Below are 19502 nucleotides of genomic sequence, written 5' to 3'. Positions count from 1 at the left end.
GAAGGAGTACTGTTTACTGTTTTATTCAATTTATTGTTTAATGAATTGACAGATTTTCTTATAATCAATAGATCATTGATAGTTATTTATGATTTCTCCAATACACCCTTCTGAGCCTTTCAATAGGAACTATGCTCTTATATTTTAGTTTTTTAGGCAGAGCCTCCCATAAGACTAGGCTTTCATTTCAAACCATTATATTAAAAAAAAAGAGGAAAAAAATAGAGGGCGTTCCCTGAATTGACGTCATATTGGTGAGCCGGAAATCAAAAGGACCGGAAAAGTGGGGGAAAAAAGAGTTTTCGTTTACTTGCATGCTTGATTTTGTTTGTAAACGTCTTTTCAGGTTTTTAATTGCATGATCTAAACTGCCTAATTTGGGTCAGATCCAACCAGGACGCGTTTGTTAAGGGACATGAACAGAAGTCCATCAAGAAGTTGTTGTTTTTTACGTAGGCTGATTTTTGTGTACTTGACGCATGCTGCAAAGGTAAGAAATTCTCCCGTTCTCTACGTTGCAAACCTCTATAAAGATCTACTTCCACTTGCAGTCGTAATATTTCCAAATCGAATTGCGTATAGTGTTCAAAGATCGCACAAGGACAGAAAAGACGGTTCAATGATGACTTTTCCAATTCAAAATTCCTTTATAGACCATTTGTCATAAAACGAAAAGGCAGTGGCTTCTTCGCCGGTAACCGTTCAAATCGCCTATATTGCCCCCATGTGGCTATTTAGCCGGTAAGAATTCTGTGTGGGGTAAATAGTAAGAAACTACAGCTACAGAGTCATTAACACCTTCATGTGTATAGAATAAATTAGTATAAGTAACACAAGTGTTAGTATAGTGTGAGTAGAAACAGCTATATGCAAAGTCAATTATTTTGGGAATTGAAATGTGTATAATTTCTATGATTCTTAACAAGTACTCAATATTTGGCAGTTATTATTTATTTTTATAAATGGTAAACTTCCCACCAAATTTGCTTAAGATCAGATTGACTGTTATTTTTCTTCCTATTCACCCGATTCGCATGCAATTGATAGATTTTAACATTAGGTGAATAGGGATTTAAATACTATTATTTAACATTGAGCGAACAGGAGATTTTCTAAACCATTCAACCAATCTTATTGAAATTTTAATATGCTATTGCCAGTTGCTAGATTTTAACATTAGGTAAATAGGAATTTAATGACTATTATTTAAGCAGTGGCCATATAGGCTATTTGACAGGTTACTGGCTATATAGACCTGAATATTTGACCGGTTACCACCTAAGGAGCCACTGCCAAACAAAATCCTTGTGGAAAGACACTCTCTCCAGTAATATTGGTAATATCTGATGACTTGATTTATTTATTTATTTTTGGTGATGACCATGAATAGTAAGGCTTTAAAAAAAAATCGACATAGTATAGTAAGGCTTTAAAAAAATCGACATAGTATAGCAAGGCTTTTATTCTTAAAAAAAATGACATAGTATATAGTTACATAGTAAGGGTTTTTTTTCTTAAAAAACGACATAGTATTGTAAGGCTTTTAAAAAAATCGACATAGTATAGTAAGACTTTTATTTTTAAAACAACATAGTATAGTAAGGCTTTTTTTCTTTAAATAACAACATAGTATAGTGCAGCTTTTATTCTTAAAAAAACGAAATGGTATTGTAAGGCTTTTATTTCTTGAAAAATGACATAGTATAGTAAGGCTTTTTTTTTGTGGTCTCTCTGACAGGATGAAGTGGGTCTGGGACCAGCTTGCGGATGAATCGCCGCCCCGACCGATCACCTTCGTATTCGCTCGGTATGAGATGTCTCTCCTTGTTGCAGCGATCATAGTGCGTATGCATAGCCGCATACATACCCTTACAAAAAAAGTTTTAGAATGAAAAAAAAATATTTCTTATAAATCAAAGTCAAGGTCACATAATAGAACAAGAGATACTTTGCTGTCAACTTTTATTTTTATTTTTTCAGATTAGTGACAAAGGCTAAAATGGACAATAGACATTGACATGAAGTAAGGATTTTTTTTGACCATGTATCGGAAGGCTTTTTCCTTAAAAAAAAACTACATAGTATAGCAAGGCTTTTTTATTCAAAAAACAACATAATATAGTAAGGCTTTTTTTCGTAAAGTAGTCAAGACCTTCCAATAATGACAACAAAAAAAAAGAGTACAAAAACAACCAATGTGTGAATATTAGTCAACTTTGCTAACAGTTTTGCAATGCCAAACTTTTCGCCCCCAGGTCTAAATGCAAAGTCCTAAGTAGGATCTGGGAGTGAAAAGAGACAAAACAACAAATACTACTGCCTAACCTTGGAGAGTGGTGGCCCAGTGGGTAAGTCATCAGTTTCCCAATTCTTTGGTCTTGGGTTCAAATCCAAGTGCTGGCAAAAAAATTCCCAATATTTTTCAGGTAAATGAATGAGATAAAAGTACAAGTACTACTGCTTTCTCTCACAGGGTGGTGGCCCAGTGGTTAAGTCATCAGTCTCCCACATCTGAGGACCTGGGTTCAAATCCCGGTGCAGGCAAAGATTTTCCCACAATTGTTCAGGTAAAAGAACAAGTATTAATGCCTAAGTGTCTAACTGAATAAGTATTCAGTGGTGGATGAAGCATTTTGTCCAAAAAATGACTAAGTGTTTCAACCCATTTCCTTGGATAATACGTTTCAACACCTATGTATAAGTGGGGCACGAGTTGGTGTAGTGGGTTGCACACTCGCCTTTGCACGGAGAGAACGTGAGTTCGCTTCCCGGTGTCGGCGGTTGACTGACCAAGCAAGCGGTCGAGGGTCGGCCGAAGGCCGACCCGAGAACGCCTTTCGCACAGACAGGTCCTTCAACTGTCTTCCGAACTGCCGAAGGCAGTTCGGAATATAACCTTTTGCTGAAAAGTATGACTAAGTGTTTAATATAAATTAAAAAGTTTTTTTCTTTTTTTTTTCCTTCTTCTTTTTCCATTGACCAATTCTTCTTTCCAATTCCAATTTCAGCCAAACGACAGCGGGATTCGAACCCAGGTCTCCCACACGGGAGTCCAGTGAACTAACCTCTGCGCCAACCAAGTGACTACATTTTTCTTTGCAATCACTTGAGTGTCTTTCCAAGAAGTACACAGAAACAACTAAGTGAAAATGTGTGCCGACCGGGAATCGAACCCATGTCCCCCGGACAGGAGTCCAGTGATCTAACCTCTGCGCCAACCAAGTGACTACACTTTTCTTTGTAATCATTTGAGTTTCTTGAGAAGAAGTCCAAAGAAACAACTAAGTGAAAAAGAGTCTCGACCGGGAATCGAACCCAGGTCTCCCAGACGGGAGTCCTGTGATCTAACCTCTGCGCCAACCAAGTGACTACACTTTTCTTTGTAATCATTTGAGTTTCTTGATAAGAAGTCCAAAGAAACAACTAAGTGAAAAAGTGTCTCGACCGGGAATCGAACCCAGGTCTCCCGGACGGGAGACAGGTGAGTTAACCACTACACCACCAAGTGACCACAGTTATGTTTGTAATCATTCGAATTTCTTGAGAAGAAGTCCACCGAAACAACTAAGTGAAAAAGAGTCATGACTGGGATTCGAACCCAAGTCTCCCAAACCAGAGTCCAGTGATCTATCCTCTGCGCCAACCAAGTGACTACACCTTTCTTTGTAATCATATCAGTCTCTTGAGAAGAAGTCCATAGAAACAACTAAGTGAAAAAGTGTCACAGCCGGGATTCGAACCAAGGTCTCCCGGACATGAGCTAGGTGAGTTAACCACTAAGCCACCAAGTGAGCACAGTTTCCGTTGTAATCATTTGAATGTCTTGACTAGAAGTCCACAGAAACAACTAAGTGAAAAAGTGTCACAAGCGGGATTTGAACCCAGGTGTCCCAGATGGGAGACAGTAGAGATAACCACTAGGCCACCAAGTGACCACAGTTTCCCTTGTAATCATTTGAGTGTTTTGACAAGAAGTGCACAGAAACAACTTTGTTTTGTGTTTTGCTGCTTTTATGTTTTAATGATTTGATGATTACTTTTACGTTGAGTTGCTTTGTACTTTGTGCTTTTGCTTTGCTGTTCTGTGGGGTTCCAGTTTTTGTCCAACTTTACGTCTTTTTGAGTCCGATTCAGTTACCGCAACCAAAATGGCCCTGTTTAAGCGGCAGCCGGCGGCCATGGTAGCTTTGTCCACTCTTGTTCGTTTTGTGTTTTGCTGCTTTTATGGTTTAATGATTTGATGATTCCATTTACTTTGTTTTGCTTTGTACTTTGTGCTTTTGCTTTGCTGTTTTGTCTAATCTCCCCCTTGCTACTGCCACAATGTAATTTCCCGAATACGGGATGAATAAAGTTATCCAATCCAAAAGCCTTACTATACTATGTCGTTTTTTCAGAGAAAAAGCCTTACTATGTCGTTTTTAAGCCTTAGTATACTAAGTCATTTTTAAGCCTTACTATACTATGTCGTTTTTTCAGAGAAAAAGCCTTACTATACTATGTCGTTTTTAAGCCTTAGTATACTAAGTCATTTTTATGCCTTACTATACTATGTCATTTTTTTAGAGAAAAAGCCTTACTATACTATGTCGTTTTTAAGCCTTAGTATACTAAGTCATTTTTAAGCCTTACTATACTATGTCAATTTTAAGCCTTAGTATACTAAGTCATTTTTAAGCCTTACTATACTATGTCGTTTTTTCAGAGAAAAAGCCTTACTATACTATGTCGTTTTTAAGCCTTACTATACTAAGTCATTTTTAAGCCTTACTATACTATGTCGTTTTTTCAGAGAAAAAGCCTTACTATACTATGTCGTTTTTAAGCCTTACTATACTAAGTCATTTTTAAGCCTTAGTATACTAAGTCATTTTTAAGCCTTACTATACTATGTCATTTTTTCAGAGAAAAAGCCTTACTATACTATGTCGTTTTTAAGCCTTAGTATACTAAGTCATTTTTAAGCCTTACTATACTATGTCGTTTTTAAGCCTTAGTATACTAAGTCATTTTTAAGCCTTACTATACTATGTCGTTTTTTTCAGAGAAAAAGCCTTACTATACTAAATCATTTTTAAGCCTTACTATACTATGTCGTTTTTTCAGAGAAAAAGCCTTACTATACTATGTCGTTTTTAAGCCTTACTATACTATGTCGATTTTAAGCCTTACTATACTAAGTCATTTTTAAACCTTACTATACTATGTCGTTTTTTTCAGAGAAAAAGCCTTACTATACTATGTTGTTTTTAAGCCTTACTATACTATGTCGATTTTAAGCCTTACTATACTAAGTCATTTTTAAACCTTACTATACTATGTCGTTTTTTTCAGAGAAAAAGCCTTACTATACTATGTTGTTTTTTTCAGAGAAAAAGCCTTACTATACTATGTCGTTTTTAAGCCTTGGTATACTAAGTCATTTTTAAGCCTTACTATACTATGTCAATTTTAAGCCTTAGTATACTAAGTCATTTTTAAGCCTTACTATACTATGTCGTTTTTTCAGAGAAAAAGCCTTACTATACTATGTCGTTTTTAAGCCTTACTATACTAAGTCATTTTTAAGCCTTACTATACTATGTCGTTTTTTCAGAGAAAAAGCCTTACTATACTATGTCGTTTTTAAGCCTTACTATACTATGTCGTTTTTTCAGAGAAAAAGCCTTACTATGTCGTTTTTAAGCCTTACTATACTAAGTCATTTTTAAGCCTTACTATACTATATCGTTCTTTCAGAGAAAAAGCCTTACTATACTATGTCGTTTATAAGCCTTGGTATACTAAGTCATTTTTAAGCCTTACTATACTATGTCGTTTTTTCAGAGAAAAAGCCTTACTATACTATGTCGTTTTTAAGCCTTACTATACTATGTCGTTTTTTCAGAGAAAAAGCCTTACTATACTATGTCGTTTTTAAGCCTTACTATACTAAGTCATTTTTAAGCCTTACTATACTATGTCGTTTTTTCAGAGAAAAAGCCTTACTATACTATGTCGTTTTTAAGCCTTACTATACTATGTCGTTTTTTCAGAGAAAAAGCCTTACTATACTATGTCGTTTTTAAGCCTTAGTATACTAAGTCATTTTTAAGCCTTACTATACTATGTCATTTTTTCAGAGAAAAAGCCTTACTATACTATGTCGTTTATAAGCCTTAGTATACTAAGTCATTTTTAAGCCTTACTATACTATGTCGTTTTTTTCAGAGAAAAAGCCTTACTATACTATGTCGTTTTTAAGCCTTAGTATACTAGGTCGTTTTTAAGCCTTACTATACTATGTCGTTTTTTCAGAGAAAAAGCCTTACTATACTATGTCGTTTTTAAGCCTTACTATACTATGTCGTTTTTAAGCCTTACTATACTAAGTCATTTTTAAGCCTTACTATACTATGTCGTTTTTTTAGAGAAAAAGCCTTACTATACTATGTCGTTTTTAAGCCTTACTATACTAAGTCATTTTTAAGCCTTACTATACTATGTCGTTTTTTCAGAGAAAAAGCCTTACTATACTATGTCGTTTTTTCAGAGAAAAAGCCTTACTATACTATGTCGTTTTTAAGCCTTAGTATACTAAGTCATTTTTAAGCCTTACTATACTATGTCATTTTTTCAGAGAAAAAGCCTTACTATACTATGTCGTTTATAAGCCTTAGTATACTAAGTCATTTTTAAGCCTTACTATACTATGTCATTTTTTTAGAGAAAAAGCCTTACTATACTATGTCGTTTTTAAGCCTTAGTATACTAAGTCATTTTTAAGCCTTACTATACTATGTCATTTTTTCAGAGAAAAAGCCTTACTATACTATGTCGTTTATAAGCCTTAGTATACTAAGTCATTTTTAAGCCTTACTATACTATGTCGTTTTTTTCAGAGAAAAAGCCTTACTATACTATGTCGTTTTTAAGCCTTAGTATACTAAGTCGTTTTTAAGCCTTACTATACTATGTCGTTTTTTCAGAGAAAAAGCCTTACTATACTATGTCGTTTTTAAGCCTTACTATACTATGTCGTTTTTAAGCCTTACTATACTAAGTCATTTTTAAGCCTTACTATACTATGTCGTTTTTTTAGAGAAAAAGCCTTACTATACTATGTCGTTTTTAAGCCTTACTATACTAAGTCATTTTTAAGCCTTACTATACTATGTCGTTTTTTCAGAGAAAAAGCCTTACTATACTATGTCGTTTTTTCAGAGAAAAAGCCTTACTATACTATGTCGTTTTTAAGCCTTAGTATACTAAGTCATTTTTAAGCCTTACTATACTATGTCATTTTTTCAGAGAAAAAGCCTTACTATACTATGTCGTTTATAAGCCTTAGTATACTAAGTCATTTTTAAGCCTTACTATACTATGTCATTTTTTTAGAGAAAAAGCCTTACTATACTATGTCGTTTTTAAGCCTTAGTATACTAAGTCATTTTTAAGCCTTACTATACTATGTCGTTTATAAGCCTTAGTATACTAAGTCATTTTTAAGCCTTACTATACTATGTCGTTTTTTTTCAGAGAAAAAGCCTTACTATACTATGTCGTTTTTAAGCCTTAGTATACTAAGTCGTTTTTAAGCCTTACTATACTATGTCGTTTTTTCAGAGAAAAAGCCTTACTATACTATGTCGTTTTTAAGCCTTACTATACTATGTCGTTTTTTCAGAGAAAAAGCCTTACTATGTCGTTTTTAAGCCTTACTATACTAAGTCATTTTTAAGCCTTACTATACTATATCGTTTTTTCAGAGAAAAAGCCTTACTATACTATGTCGTTTATAAGCCTTGGTATACTAAGTCATTTTTAAGCCTTACTATACTATGTCGTTTTTTCAGAGAAAAAGCCTTACTATACTTTGTCGTTTTTAAGCCTTACTATACTAAGTCATTTTTAATTCTTACTATACTATGTCGTTTTTTCAGAGAAAAAGCCTTACTATACTATGTCGTTTTTAAGCCTTACTATACTATGTCGTTTTTTCAGAGAAAAAGCCTTACTATACTATGTCGTTTTTAAGCCTTACTATACTAAGTCATTTTTAATCCTTACTATACTATGTCGTTTTTTCAGAGAAAAAGCCTTACTATACTATGTCATTTTTAAGCCTTACTATACTATGTCGTTTTTTCAGAGAAAAAGCCTTACTATACTATGTCGTTTTTAAGCCTTACTATACTATGTCGTTTTTTCAGAGAAAAAGCCTTACTATACTATGTCGTTTTTAAGCCTTACTATACTATGTCGTTTTTTCAGAGAAAAAGCCTTACTATGTCGTTTTTAAGCCTTACTATACTAAGTCATTCTTAAGCCTTACTATACTATATCGTTTTTTCAGAGAAAAAGCCTTACTATACTATATCGTTTTTTCAGAGAAAAAGCCTTACTATACTATGTCGTTTATAAGCCTTGGTTTCCTAAGTCATTTTTAAGCCTTACTATACTATGTCGTTTTTTCAGAGAAAAAGCCTTACTATACTATGTCGTTTTTAAGCCTTACTATACTAAGTCATTTTTAAGCCTTACTATACTATGTCATTTTTTCAGAGAAAAAGCCTTACTATACTATGTCGTTTTTAAGCCTTAGTATACTAAGTCATTTTTAAGCCTTACTATACTAATATATATATGCATGTATGTATATATATATATATATATATATATATATATATATATATATATATATATATATATATATATATATATATATATATATATATATATATATATATATATATATATATATATATATATATATATATATATATATATATATATATATATATATATATATATATATATATATATATATATATATATATATATATATATATATATATATATATATATATATATATATATATATATATATATATATATATATATATATATATATATATATATATATATATATATATATATATATATATATATATATATATATATATATATATATATAAAGAGAGAGAGAGAGGGAGAGATAGCTAAAAGATAATTGAGCAGAGCATTGAATGCTGACATCTAATTATTAGAGAATTATAAGAGATAATAGAAACGATTTTTTAAAAGTGACTTACTTTGCTGACATACAGCTGGTTGTGGCGTCGACAAGTTGCTCCTTTTTGGCCACATTCTTGATGTTTCCCAACAGTCTGTGCTCGTTTAAGTACTGAAACACACAATGGAAGGATTTCTTTTTAAACATACAGAACTATAGGTAACGCAATGTAACCAAATTGTTAACAAACATTTTTGCATGGTCGCTGATCTTTTGGTGGCCGTTAGGGTTAGGGTTGTCAAATGTACTTAGATATTAAACCCCACCCTAAAAATCATGCAATTTCACAGATTAAAATAGGAGAAAATTGAAATTAAAGTTGCCACATGAATACTGGCTGGCCCAGTGGCGAAAGAGGTTAGTGCGTCGACTTCGCAGCTCTGGGGTCCTGGGTTAAAAACCAGTTCATATCCCATCTGTGTGCAGTTTGCATTTAAAAGTCAACATGCACCCAGCATTTTCTGCCAGCAACCTGTTTCAAGGACTTAAAGTTAATATCCAGTCAATGTCTCGACAAGGAATTTCCATGTGAGAGCCCAACGTCTCTGCTGAAGATCTCTGTTGCATTTGTACAAGGTGGTGCTCCACCATCAAGGTCATCAGAAATTGAATGAGGGGCCAAAACATTTTATCGTGAGCGAACATGGCCGGTAAAGCAGGGAAAAAAAACACTTTCAGAGCCAGCGACCCGACTTAGAGGAGAAAAAAAGATAAGTGGTTGAAGAGTAAAAGCCAGTGAAGGGTCACTTGTGGAACCACCTGTCTAATGGTCGCAGCCGCTGAAGGAAGGGGATTTTTAATTGACAGTATTGTGTTGCCTGCAGATGGCCTATTAGAACATGGATGTACGACGTCCAAATGACTTGATCGCGGGCCGAAGGAGAAGGCCAGATCTACCGAGGCATTAGTGACGCTAACTCGCTTGCAGTTGGAGGTCGATGTCATTTTATTTCACTTTTCTAGCTTGGTGACATCCAATAATAAGGAACAGATATAAAAGGAATCACAAAAGAAGTCCAATGAAAGACTGAGAATGCAGAATGTGGAATTGAATGTACTTGAGTAATGTTATTATAGTTTTAAAATATTAATTAAAATGGTCTATACTTTAGAAATAAGCATGCTGCACAATATCAGTAAGTAGTTTTTCCTTTGTTGGTTAAAAACAAATATTATTGGACAGTAAAGTGAAATACAACTGAACTCGTTCTTGTTTTTTTGTTTTAAGAATAGCTTTCTATCTGCTAAATTGTTGCTTGTTATCTTTAAACATGGACGTTAGGTCAATGGAGAAAAACATGGTGGCCAAGATTATGAATTTAAAGTCTCAATTCTGACTTTAATCATAGTTTAATCTCAGAATTTTTCAATTTTAAATTGGAATATATTGGTTAAATCGAAGGTTAAAATCAGAGTTCAGAGATCAAATTCTGACTTCAGAGTCACACCACTAAAAAGAAATTCACAATTCTGAGTTCTAACTTCCTACTCCAAACTCTAAGATTACATTTAGAAATGTAAAAATAAATAATGACTTTAAAATTATAATCTTGGCCTCCTCCAGCAACCCAAATTCTCCTCCGGGAAAAAGCTTAAAAATAGCCACCTTTAACTTTTCGCTTTTTTATTTATTTTTCTTTTTTTTTATGGTGATGAATTTAGGGTGAGTGTTGCAGCCTTACTGTCACTCAAAAATCTTCCTATGAAGTGGAAGCAGCTGGCGGCTGTAACGCCACACCGCTTTGAAGATGGCGGCAACACCATACTTTTCTGAACTTATAGCCAGAGAGTGAATCTCCCTGGATACATTGCTGTCTCTCTGGCATCTGTCATTGCAATCAGAGGTGACGTGGGGTTTTTGGGGCGAGGCAATACAACGTGGTGGGGCCCTCTCTAGTGTAATAATCATTAATATAAAGCTTGGATTGCAAATCATATCATATCATAAGTTAACCCGAGATTCCAACCTTTCACTATCAGTTTATCACATCTACAACCACATTTGGCTACAGCTACAAACCACACCAAATATTTGGAAATGAAAGGAGTGCCACAAGGTGAAGGTTTATGAACGCCTGCGGCTCTAAACACATAAGGAGGCCTAAAGAAGGTGTGAACATTTGAGAAGAGAGTCTTGTAAAGGCATGTTTAACTCCATGCACCGCCCATACATTGTCAATGCCACATTTCAGATCAAGATGTTCACCCCTTAGGCACACTCAAGTTGAATGCAAGCCAAGGTGAAGATTAGTGGTGGCACAATACCTCCAAGTTGACTCACCCGTGTAAAACTTATGATATTTTGCAGCAATTAACTCATTCAAGGTCTGAGCTATAACTCCATGAGGTCCCTGTTTTAACTTTCTTTTTTTCCCCTGAAATTAAGTATCATTTTGAGGGTATAGTAAATGTTGAAAAGCGCAGCAAACTTGTTTTTAAGTTGCAATAAAGAATTTCAGGAAGACTCATGTGTTGCACCCTAGGGGCAAAAGTTTCAAGAGGTCCAGTTTACGGGCAAGAAGGTTAGATGAGAGGAGATTAGAAAAGAAATGTGAGATAATGTGCAGAATAATAATTCAATTTTTCAGTGTTATAACTTTCCATTCACTCAGCAAATTAATTCAAGAAGCCCATTGACACATTGTCAAATATATTAGTCCAAGCACTTTTGCACCCCAAGCCGTACAAATAGCTCAGGAATGTTAGCAAATAAATATAATTTAGATATAATTTATTTTCATTGAGCTTTTAATTTGGCAATTTTTTTCACATTTACAAGAAGAATTTGGCAGTCTATTCTATATATATATATATATATATATATATATATATATATATATATATATATATATATATATATATATATATATATATATATATATATATATATATATATATATATATATATATATATATATATATATATATATATATATATATATATATATATATATATATATATATATATATATATATATATATATATATATATATATATATATATATATATATATATATATATATATATATATATATATATATATATATATATATATATATATATATATATATATATATATATATATATATATATATATATATATATATATATATATATATATATATATATATATATATATATATATATATATATATATATATATATATATATATATATATATATATATATATATATATATATATATATATATATATATATATATATATATATATATATATATATATATATATATATAAATATATATACACATACATACATAATATCTATTTAGTCTATGAGTTCTACATGACTACTCTATACTATATTCTAGCTGTATTATCGTTAGTAGATAGTATAGTAGTAAAATGAACAATATTTTGCCATTCTGCTCTCGGTTTGAACTAGTAGGGTAAAGTCCCAGGATTAGATTCTTTGGGATGTAGTTCCTCCTCAGACCCACTTTCAATTTCATACTCTGACTCATCACACGATAAAGTCAACCAGTCTTGACTACTCTTTGCCATTGAGTCTTATGCGCCCTGCCTGAATCTTTGCCTTCAAATATGCTATTGCTGTCAACTGTGCATAAGCAAACCATGACACAAATTAAACAAAGAGGAAGTATATACTTATGGAGGTCTATTGTATTTAGAATGAACACACTACTTTGTTGGAGTGAATGAATGAACAGCTGCTTTTGTTGTGCCTGACATACTTTGAAAGGGATCATATTCATGGCACAAATCAAACTCCTCCAGACATGCCTACAACTCGCCAACATGGTGTAAATATTCCCTAAGAACACACAATAAAACAATTACGCAACATGTTTCTTTGCTCTCCTCAATAGGCACTCAAGTTGTTTTTGCGGCGAAGCAATGAGGCGTCACTCACTCCGAGGTACTCTCGGCTGTGGAAGCGAGGCCTATCAACGCCTCTGAGATGTAAAACAAGGCCTCTCCACTCTCATTCTTTCATTGTTGCATTAATGAGTTGACCTGATTATCAAGAGAAAGCATGTTTGATGCAGCTGTCAATCACAACACCCCAACATGCCACACACCTGTGTCTCAATCCTCTGCGAGTAGAAAACGCACTCTGAAGGAGAGCCTTTGGGTGATTATACACTCCTGTGTGTACGTGCTACCTAGCAACCACAGTGGTCTTTTATTTTTATTTTTTTTTATACACTCAGAGACCTTTTGTGCATCAACACAAATGGTGGTTAGAGCTAGGTAATTATTCCATTTAATTATTAGACACAAAAGTATGTTATTTTCTCCATGTCTTACACTTGATAATGCTAGAATAATTGTACGATGTGATGGCAAAGAGTGGCTCCCATCACCATTTACTGTAGAACTAATGGAATTAAACATATATCAACAATGAAACATTATTAAAGGCTTTTTACCATGAGAGAAGACAAGAGGACATTTTGCAGACCAGAAAAATGGCACTCAAAACCATTGCTAATTACATTACAGTTTATATATATATATATATATATATATATATATATATATATATATATATATATATATATATATATATATATATATATATATATATATATATATATATATATATATATATATATATATATATATATATATATATATATATATATATATATATATATATATATATATATATATATATATATATATATATACTGTTATTTAATTAGCAATGGTTTTGAGTGCCATTTTGATTTTTCAGTGTTAAATTTATACATATAAACACACGCACACACTTTGATGTAACACCTAAAATATCCACAGAGAGGCAATGTGACTCAACAGATACAAATATATAAATGAGTTATACTTTCCCCCCCCCCCAAGGACAGTCACTTAGACATACAAATATTATATATTTTATATATATGGTATTTTATACACCCCCCAAAAAACATTATTGTTAAATTTAAATCATTTTTTGAGGAAAATAAACATAAGCACACTAGACCAGAGATGGATTCAGCACCCCAAAATTTATGTATGAACAACAATGTTTGTCCATTGACCAATATAATTACTATAGGCAATGTAGGCCACTCTGCTTTCTTCTCACATCTGATAAACCTGCTCAAGCAACCCCCGCGACCCTTTTGAGGATGAGCGGTTCAGCAATTGAAAGTATGAATGAATATATGTATATATGTAAACACATCTGTACACATTTATTGGCTCAAAATGACTTATATTTCTAAAATAATTTCCAATATAGTATATGAAAAAAGACCTACCTTTGTAAGCCTATTATTGATCAACATAAATAACACAATATATTCTTGCGTGCATAAGTTAGTGTGCATGTGAGATTGGTGTGTGTGTAAGGGTTAAAACTAGCCTAAACCGGCTCTGCTCCAAATTTTCACCTGGTGAAGTCAAGGCCTCCTCCACATTGAAGCCGTTCTAAATAACACAAATTCCACTATATTTACTGTACACAGACGAGTACAGAGAAGAGGGTGATGAAGTATCTGCAGGACAGTTACTTCATCACCCATAATTACTCTTGTGATGTGTCTCAAAGAGGGAAACCGGAGTGAAGCCGCCAAGATTTTACTGTCAGTGTCACATCTCTGAGCCGCCGAACACATTTCCAGTGGTGACTTCTCATTGTGGATGTCTTGATGCTTATGACAAGTGACACGCTATCACACAGCACCGCACTCCCCAATGAATCCATCTCTGTATGTGGCGATTATCCTTACAATAACAATGACATCATTCATCTCTTTGCTAAAAAAAACAAAACAAAAAAAACAAAGCTTCAGTGGCTCCTGTGATGTTCGTTGAGCAGGTCGACCCCAACCCCCCCAACCCGGAATAGCCCTCCCTCTCCCTCCCCCCCTGCCTTATTGTCTCTGGTTCTAATTTAGCCGTCCTAATCGTAAAAGCATCAGTCTCATAGAAAATTAAAAAAAAAGACAGCCAACCTTTCCTGATTTCAAGGACCTTTTTGAATTTTGTTCATGATGAATTATTAAATAACAGAATCTGGAAAAATCCAGCTCACTTTTGTAGTTGTGGTTTAAACTAACACCATCCTACTACCCAGCAGACGGAAGAAGTGTCTTTTTTTCCCTTTTTTAAATGAATAAGAGGGCGATCAGAGAGTCTCCTTTATGATTACATTAGCCACAAGGACTGTCAGGCTCTGGCGTCTGCTTATAATTTCAGTCATCGCTCTCCATTTGAACGCAGCAGATGTTTCCTCACGTCAACACGCCCCTGACAAAACGAGATGGAGAACCAGTCTATATTCTAATGGCAGCCAACTCAATGCCATGGACTAGAATGAATGTTCTTGGCCAAATTATTGCAGTATAATACAAAGAAAAACAAATATCGTGAGAAGCATTTTTGTCTTCCTGAGACACACGAGGTGAGACATAGATCGATGACTTTCTTTCAAAGACTCTGAGGCACTCAAACCTCTTCATCTATTAGAAGAAAATAGAGTGATTTAGTGGTTACGGGTGACAGTGGGCTGTTGTGGTTGACTTGAATTGACAAGCCATTTTTCCTTGTTTGACAAACTATTCAAAGTACACAACTACACCCTAAACTGCAAGGATATATTAAAATACTACTACAAAATTACAAAAAACCCAACAACCAATACTAATTAAAACAACATCTCCAATTTTCAATTTGCTTGGAAAGCAATAAACAAGCCAATCAGAACAACTAAAAACATATTTTAACAATATTAGCAAAAATCTGCCAATTTTCTTCACAGGAAAAAATAAAACTGATCTTCCAAGTAATGCTAACTAACCTACATTATAAATAAAAACAACCACACATTAAAAATAAAAGACAACAATTCTTAAAACGACAACCATTCCTGGAAAACATGGAAACTATCAAAATCCCCAATAATGACCTTTTAACATAAAAACAGAATTACTCAACAGTTTTTTTGGGTTTAAAAACGAAGACAGATCCATCATTACACATTTATGTTTCTAATACTCTTTGATTATTTCCTTTTTTTCTGCAAATAAAAACAATTGGAGCCATACAAGAAGAGAAAAAGGATATGGACAGGACTAATGAGAGGTGACATGTTTTCAAACTCCCTTCAACAACGAGGCGCTCTAAAGTGCTCCAAAGACAAATCAAGTCTTCAAAGTCTTCATGTAATATTTCCCCTGCTTCTCCACTAGTTAAAAAAAAAAGCCATTCAAGGGGAAAAACACGCACACACAAGGTTAGGATGTTATTGTATCAATTTGACTGGGTCAGCCCCAATTAGGCTATTAAGGCTTTTTTTTTCTTTCTCTCCCCCTCCCCAAAACGGATTTTAGGGGATAAAACGCTTTGGATTCTTGACATCCCTTTAGAACTCACGTTTGTTTGACTTTCTGATGTGATGTGTTCAAACTTACTTCATAAAAAGGTCGAGAGGTGATGGGGTGCCTTTTCCCCATTTTGTGCCTTTTCAAAGGAAAGGGCAGAAGGAAAATAAATAGTTGAAATCCCCTGAAAAATTGGGGAGTGGGCATTTCAAAGAGGGAATAGTATACAATTGCATATAGGCGGTAAGGGGAGTGGGAGCATGTTTTTTTGCAGAGCAGCCACTGAATGGCGCTCCGGACTTGCAAAACATATTTGACAGGGATTGTGCAATAGGAGAAGAAAGTGCGATGGCTTTTAAAATTGTGTGAAAAGACAGACGCTGAAGTAAAATGCTGTGGAATTAATTTGGTGTAAAGTAAATGTTCAAGTCAGAAATATGGAATTTACCCATATATTTTGTGACCACTTATTCATTATCTATATTGACTAACTTGTTTAGTGTGTTGACTACTATTTATTTATTATGTTGACTTCTTATTTATGCATTACTTGTTTATGTATTATTTATTTATTAGGTATTGTTGTTATGCGTTGATTCTTTATTTGTCTGTTTGTTTGTTGTTGTTGTTTTTGTGCACTTTGTGGTGAAGCTTTAAATAGAATTTTATGTGTATAATGACAATAAAAGCATTGAATTCAATAGTTTGGCTGAAGACATTACGATTGAATTTTAATCGTTTTGAACATTTTTAGAAGAAAAGATTTGAATCATTTCAAATGGGTAAACTTCTGTCTGTTTGTCATTCATTTTTATGTTATTTGTTCTTTATAGAATAAAATAAAAGAATAATATAACAGATTTTAGCAAAGGATGGAGGCATTTTATAGACAAATATTTCTAAATAGCAAAGTGTAATGGGGTTAAATGTTTTGTTGTTAATTCTGTCTTGTTAGTAAAAGCTTATAACTTGTTTTTATCAAAAAAGCTATGCAAAACGTCGACATGGCAAAGAAACTTGAGTGTTAAAATACAATAAAGAGCTTCGCTTTAGTCAACCAGTCTTTCAGGATTTAAACACAGAAGCCTTATTCTCTAAAAATTTCAATTCCAAACTCAATAAACACGACTTCATGAATAAAACTATCAAAAATACACCAGTAATACAAATCCCCAATGAAATTTAGTTTTAAATCAGTCAAAAACGACATAAAATATGTACACACACTCCAAATCATGATGTATTAATAGGAATAATGGTTAACTATTTTCAGCCAAAACTGTTGTGCATACATTGCATGTACAATGTACTTAGCAATATATACATATGCACTTGTAATAATAAGGTTTATCTAAACACACAGATTTAACATTAAAATAACATAACATTTAAAAGTGAATAAGAGTAACAAAGAAATTAAGAAGTATATATATATATATATATATATATATATATATATATATATATATATATATATATATATATATATATATATATATATATATATATATATATATATATATATATATATATATATATATATATATATATATATATATATATATATATATATATATATATATATATATATATATATATATATATATATATATATATATATATATATATATATATATATATATATATATATATATATACATACACACACACACACACACACACACACACACAATACACAATGTATATATGAAGTGTCGAGTGTGTGAAGTGATTGCCATCATGTAGTCATCCATTCAAAAAGTCAGTAGACTATTATGATGGTTATAATAACCTTCTCTGTCCAAACATACTCGTCCATTGATAGATGATTCATATCCTAAAACAATCACACTGCTTTTTCTCCAAGGAAGCTCATGTTTCATATTGTTTCTTTCTTTTTTTGGGTTGACAGATAAAAGACCTGCGTTTTCCAAATATGCAAAGACAGTCATTGAAAAGTGTGTTGTGCAACTGAGTCGTGATTATGCATGTAAATAAGACACATGCGCACACACATAAAACCCAAACGACCACAATAAATTCATCCATTTCCTCTCTTTCTTACGACAGCCACAAATCAACCGCTTCAACTTCAGTCTTCCACAAAGAGCTTCATATTCCCTCCTCTATGCCTTTCTTGCCACCATCTTACTCCCCCCTTTCTCCCCAGGAGAACAGCCTCATTTTGGGCCATCCACCTGGAGAAACCTCTCCTTGTTCTGCCCGTACTGCTCATATTATCACGCCACACTTTGAATTGGCCTCCACTTATTCTCCCTCACTGTCAATTAATAAATACATGAATAAAATCTAAATTGGATTCTTCTCACCATTCAACAATCCCTCACTTTTATACTCATACTGGAAATTGCCTGAGAATCACAATTCTGCCCTACCATTAAAAATAAATATAGATAAATTAATACTCGCCCTTCAACACCAATAGAAAATATTTTTGCATGTGTTTGTAATTTATCATTTATGTTGTTGATGAATTATGTTGACTATTGATTGCTTGTTTAGTGTTATCAATTTTTGATATGTATTAGTTTTTGTCTATTGTTGTTATTATTTGTGTACTATGTGGTCAAGCTTTAAATCTCATTCTACTTGTATAATCACACTAAAAGCATTCAATTCAATTGATAAATCTTTCTCATATTTTTCCTCTTTTCCATGTGTTTCTTGCATTTTTCATACAGTATTATAATGTTAAACCAGCCTACCCTATACTTTTTCTGGATCATGGAGGAAATTGGAGTACCCGAAGAAACCCACTCAAGCCCGGGGAGTAAACTCCACACAGTGACGACCTACTTGGGATCAAACTCTCAACCTCACCTAAAACAAAGGGTTATCGACACCATAAAGCAGTTATATAGTGAACTGCATTGACATATTTTTGTTGCTGTTCCACCTTTTGCTTTAAAATCACTAAATCACACATCGGCGTGACTTTAGAAAAGTCCAAAATAATACTGCAGCTAAAATGTCAATATAAGACTAGACAACATCCTCTTGTTCTGAACTTTGATGGAAATCTATGCCACCCTAAATGATACACAATTACTACTTCTTTAGTTTCTTATGCACCCACCCTGAAATCCATCAGCTAGTGGTCCTACTCCATA

The 19502-nt window shown here is 33.1% G+C and overlaps 2 long non-coding RNA genes across 2 annotated transcripts; one reads left to right on the top strand and one right to left on the bottom strand.

The window, feature by feature from the left end:
* The first annotated feature begins 264 nt into the window (after window positions 1-264).
* Window positions 265-4375, top strand: LOC144211118 (uncharacterized). Its single transcript, XR_013329528.1, has 5 exons — window positions 265-490; window positions 1739-1807; window positions 2256-2348; window positions 2474-2567; window positions 3009-4375. It is a non-coding gene; the product is annotated as an uncharacterized LOC144211118 (long non-coding RNA).
* On the bottom strand, window positions 1664-13217 carry LOC144211119 (uncharacterized). Its single transcript, XR_013329529.1, has 3 exons — window positions 13120-13217; window positions 9075-9166; window positions 1664-1868 (listed from the first exon to the last, which is right to left on the bottom strand). It is a non-coding gene; the product is annotated as an uncharacterized LOC144211119 (long non-coding RNA).
* Between the last annotated feature and the right edge of the window lie 6285 nt (window positions 13218-19502).

Source organism: Stigmatopora nigra, chromosome 17 (genome assembly GCF_051989575.1).
Source record: "Stigmatopora nigra isolate UIUO_SnigA chromosome 17, RoL_Snig_1.1, whole genome shotgun sequence".
Lineage (NCBI taxonomy): Eukaryota > Metazoa > Chordata > Actinopteri > Syngnathiformes > Syngnathidae > Stigmatopora > Stigmatopora nigra.
This window is presented reverse-complemented; position numbering and strand designations above follow the sequence as displayed.